The sequence below is a fragment of the Schistosoma mansoni genome (genome assembly GCF_000237925.1).
Source record: "Schistosoma mansoni, WGS project CABG00000000 data, chromosome W unplaced supercontig 0185, strain Puerto Rico, whole genome shotgun sequence".
Taxonomy (NCBI): domain Eukaryota; kingdom Metazoa; phylum Platyhelminthes; class Trematoda; order Strigeidida; family Schistosomatidae; genus Schistosoma; species Schistosoma mansoni.
In genome coordinates this window covers 229806-235082 of record NW_017386022.1, presented here as the reverse complement: position 1 = coordinate 235082, position 5277 = coordinate 229806, and the positions used below count along the sequence as shown (strand labels likewise).

The 5277-nt window shown below is 34.3% G+C and overlaps 1 non-coding gene across 1 annotated transcript; it reads left to right on the top strand.

The window, feature by feature from the left end:
- The first annotated feature begins 455 nt into the window (after positions 1-455).
- On the top strand, positions 456-521 carry Smp_tRNA_01089_Gln_TTG.1.1. Its single transcript has one exon. It is a non-coding gene (tRNA).
- Positions 522-5277: the final 4756 nt, after the last annotated feature.

Here is a 5277-nt window from a genome sequence, read left to right as displayed (position 1 = left end):
AGACATACTTCCATCCTGCTGAGCAATAATACATTTTTATTTAAACCTCCACAAGATACATAGTGAAGAGCTTCTTTGTTTCCAAAAACGTTTTATCGTATCTATTACATCGCATAGTTGATCCAACTAGTATTTTTTCTGTCTACGCCGTCCGTTGTAAATAAAATTTCCTGATGTCTTCATCTTGTCAAACGTTTTCTACTTTAAATAGTAAATGTACTAACCTCATCCTTTGAAGAAAATAGGTGATGTATTTATTGTTTCGAATATCCAGGTTGAGGCACATATAGTAATCCTAACATTCAAATATATTGAGGCAATACGCACAGTATGCACATATGCCAATTAGAGACTGACCAGTTGCAGTCCTAACAAATCGATGGGAAGATTCAAACAAACAATACTGAATGAATTTAAAATTCACCCCATCGCACAAGCAAGTGACTATCAGGACTCAGTGGCCGAGTGGATAACGCGATGGCGTTTGAAGCGAGGGTACTGGGTTCGAGTCCCAGAGTGAACATCAACTCTGAGATGCAGGTACATCCAGCTGACGAGTCCCAAATAGGACGAAACGCGCGTCCTGGATTCCACTGCTAGCCACTATCCATCTCTGCTTACTAAGACAGAAACGTTTATCACAACATTATCTCATTCAACCATACATGTTTAGTAGATTTAATATAAGCGGGGAATATAACATATCCAACATACCTAGTATTCCTTCCCTGAAGTTTCTGTATTATTCAAAGGAAAAGTTTGTAGCAATCAAAGTAAGAGAATTATATTGAAAGAAACAGGGCTTATTATTCATAACCAAAAATACAGAAACTAGTCATTATCTACAAAAGAAAACTGTGCTAATTTTACATTGTCATAGGACACTTTTTATTGCTTTATGAGTTTATCAAACTTTCATATTATAATAAAAATAATTCGTAATACTGTTCATCTGTTATCGAATAGCACTGCTGTTATGTCTCATAACGAAGGTGGTTCAACGCCAGTGTTATCGACTTCCACTAGAAGTCCGAGTATTACGTTGTGAAAACTGTTAAATTTAAAGTTTAAAATATGGACAACTGAATGTAAAATCATGGTCATGAAGTTTAAGTGTTCGCCATAAGGCCTGAAGACCAGAGTTTGAGCCCAGATAGAGTTCTGTTATAGAACAAAATAGCTGTCCAGTACATCTTAGTTCCATTGGTGATCTAGCCAATGTCAGTTCATTATTCGGAACTTCACATAATAATAATCGCCTTAATCAGTGACTATTTGTTTGTTGATGATAAAGAATTCTTGACACAGATTTTAAAACGTTCCAAGAAAATCTTGTCTATTCAATCTATGATAAAAACTATCCTGCCATTTGTTTTCACAAAGACGTTCAATATCAGTTTTGATTTTATGATTTCGATCACCGTACTTATTTACTTGCTCTCTTCATAACTGCAATAATTAATAATCTTGTAAAACTGCATAAACTTCACATTAAATCGGCAATAGCAGTTCACGCCATTTTCAACAACCACCGAATCGACTTCAAAAACATAAAAATATTACAAAAAGGTTTTTCCAACTACAAAGAAAGGATAGTAGCTGAAGCTTTCTATATAATGCTTAATCCTATCGCTCTCAGTAGAAAAGGTGTCACTATACATCCATCGTATGTTATTCACATTTCACAATATTATCGTACGTACAAATTAATCTCCATCCTTTCGCCCCAAAAGGTCACATTTTTTCATCCCTGACCTTGCACACATACACACGAATTAACATATATATCGCTTATAAATCACCATCACGGAAGTGACATGCCGTTGACTTGTTCAGACCTGTTTTTTGATTGATCGCACATAATATTTATGCGTTGTTCCTATGAACTATTTAAGCTTGGAATAATTTTGATTTGCTTATGTATTCTCCGAAGAATTGGCTTACAGTGAGTCATGAAACGTCAAAAAATCTAATTTTTCTACTCATTGGGATATTACAAATATTTACAAATATCGCAATATTTATAAATATCAAACGTTTGATACATACCTTAAAAGTTGTACTTGAGTATTGTTTACTAAACTACTTATGTAAATGTCTGACGAACTGACCAAAAAAACAGGTCACCATCTCGTTTTTGCACACAATTCAGTGTCTTCATATTAATTCTTTCTAGAATGTAACAAGAATTTCTCGCAATATACTGATCATGTTATGAATTCAAATTTCTTTTCTGATGTAAGAATATTGTGCTATATATTTAAAACGATTTCAAATTATCAGAAGGGGGTTTTGTGGAAATTTCAGTAAATTTATAGTTGAAATCATTAGTCAACTGAACCTATACCACCCTGGAAAACCTGGAAGCACTGGACGGCCGTTTTGTCCTATTGTGGGACTCCTCTCCCTTCTGATAATAATCACATCCTCACAAGTGACTGGTTTCAAGAGGTCTTTCCTGAAGTTCTAGTGAGAAACAGTGACCAGTGGAGATCAGCCAGGTCTGTTTTGAGATAGTAACTGACTGAAGAAAATGGTGGATAGTTACTCTATTTCTTGGATTGATTGAAGTTAGACATTAACACCGTTGAATGCCGGCTCCGTGCCTAGAGGCATAGCGCTCGCGCGCGAGAATGATAGGTCCTTGGTTCGAATCTGGCGAGGCGTGGTCGTGGATGTGCACTGCTAAGAAGTCCCACAATAGCACGAAATAGCCATCCAGTGCTTCCAGGTTTTCCAGTGCTTCCAGGTTTTCCATGGTGGTATAGCTTCATGTGACTCATGATGTCAACTATAAGATTTCAAATTAAGAAAATTATAAGAAACCTTCTAATCCATGACTTATTTTTTTATATTAATTGCCTACTTAGAAGTAGTCAGAATATAAATACCATTTATATTTTGAAGTTCTTAGCGTATTGAATTAATTCAGCAGAATAATAATTATTTTACCGTTAGGACAAAGATTGTGCTTTCACTGGATTTCATTATCATGAATTAACAACATGTTATTAATAAACGATTAAATTTTTTACCAACTATGGAAACTAATTGAATTATTGGCGAGACTTTAATTTATGGACGAGCCAATCAGAAGAGCCTGACGGATTTCAAGGTGACGGCGCCAGTTTCAGTACCTGATGCTAATGTACGATCGATTACCAGAGGATTTTAGAGAAGACTTAACAATTAAGCGGCTACAACAAATGAAACTACTAAGAAGTTCCTGTATTTGTAATTGCGGCAATTAAATGACTTGTAGACCTTGTGCAGACTACCGTGATGTTGTCCCTAGATGTAATATATATTGAAGGAAGACGTTTGCTAGAATAGGAACCTTTTTCGCTCAATTCAGATTGAGACTAAGGTATATTATAACAATTCCCGCAAACTGTATAACAAAAGCACCAGTAATATTGGCTGCAATAATCGCAGATGTTACTGAAGCTTCGGCTGTTCAGTGGTATGAGTATTGTGGGGACATACCCATAATAAGAATGATAAACTTACACAACCGGAGTACACACAAACAATAATGAAGCTATGTGGTCGAGGCTGTGAGGGTTTTTTGTGACCTTATCATGGCTCCAGAGACTGACTACTATGGAGCCATATGGATGAGTTTCTCTACCTTATGCATTACGATTTCGGAACCTTTGAACCTTTTTTCTAACCTTGACAAGTTTTTGGACCATATACAAGAAGTGTATCCACTTTAATTCTTTGGTTTTATGTAATATATTTTTATTTTATGCTGACTGTACTGATTGGTTAACATTTCTTAAGGTCACTTAAGATTCGTTCAAAGGTCGTCCATAAATTATAGTCTCGCCGAACCATTAAATAAAATGAAGATGTTTCGGCGAAAAAAGTTTTTGTTTGGACGATATCATTTACTAAAGCTGTATAATCATATTCATGATTATTTATTACATACGTTGGTTTGTGAAATAAATGAAAAATCATTGAGTCATTAACAGAGGTATTATTAGTCAATCAGAATTAAAAGTTATGTAATGGTTAATGGGTTACAAGACTGAAATAACACATCGAAAAGAGATATTAAGTATCATCCACTTGATGATTTTTAGGAAGATAAAATAATATCAACAAGCATGTTAAACTATGATATGGAACCAAGATATGAAAGATGATTGTCCACTTTGATAGTACAGAAAGATGATGAAAATATATACTTGTCGATTCTATCTAGGGGATGTTAAAACCATGGTAAGCTAATTAACTGGATATACTGTTTCTGAATACAAAGATTAGGTTTCACTAATGAGTCACCGAATCTTCCTCAATGTATTAGTTTCTAATTCGACTTCCTTTCGAACTATTTCGTTTTACCTTTTGAATAATTCTGAATGAGATTTCTGGTGGAGTTAGGCGATCAGAATTGACTGAGTATTCAACGAATAAACTACTAACTGATTTGGGTTCGCTTTTCGATGATCATGCTGGACAGTGCTTCAGTGTGCATTTACAAAAAAGTACGCTTTGTGTGGCCAATATAACAACCTTCATAAGAGCGAGTAAACTTCCAAATATACATCGAGGTGACTCAGAACAGTGGCTCATCCTTGACAAATCCTAGTCGCAGGCCTCTGTTGGAGATAGGATCTACAGAATTTGTACAGTTATGGGAAAGGGATTCTAAATGATAATAATAATAATAACAATACTAATAATAATAATATTAATGATGATGAAACGCGAATCGATAATATGTATGATTATGATCCCCCAGTATCCTAAGTGTTACTAGTCCACAGAAGATCAGAAAATAAAGCTTGGTTAGTGAATGCTAGGAATACATAATAGGGATAAATAGAATTTTTTGTATACAGATTCATCTGGCAGTTAATATTAGAGCAGTTTAATTAATTAAAGGTAAATATCAAAATTAAAAAAGTTTCATAAGGAAAGAATACATAAAGAAATTGGTAAAGTATAATTGCAATTTATAGTTAATTACCATCATAGTTAATTAATTTCTCATCTCATACTTGATCGATCCCGATCATCCATCACTTGAAATGCATGATACAATGGGGTTACGTCTTGTTGCTGTTAATACTATTTATATTTATTTATAGGATGCTTAGATGACTTGTTGTACATTCTAATAGACTTATAAGCACGTTATTATATACGATAGGATGAACAGGATAGTTGTCATCATTAGTTATATAATCACTGTAAAAGGATTAAATTATTTCACCACAGTTCTATATGAGCAGAAATTATACGAAAAGATAGAAACTCAAAGCA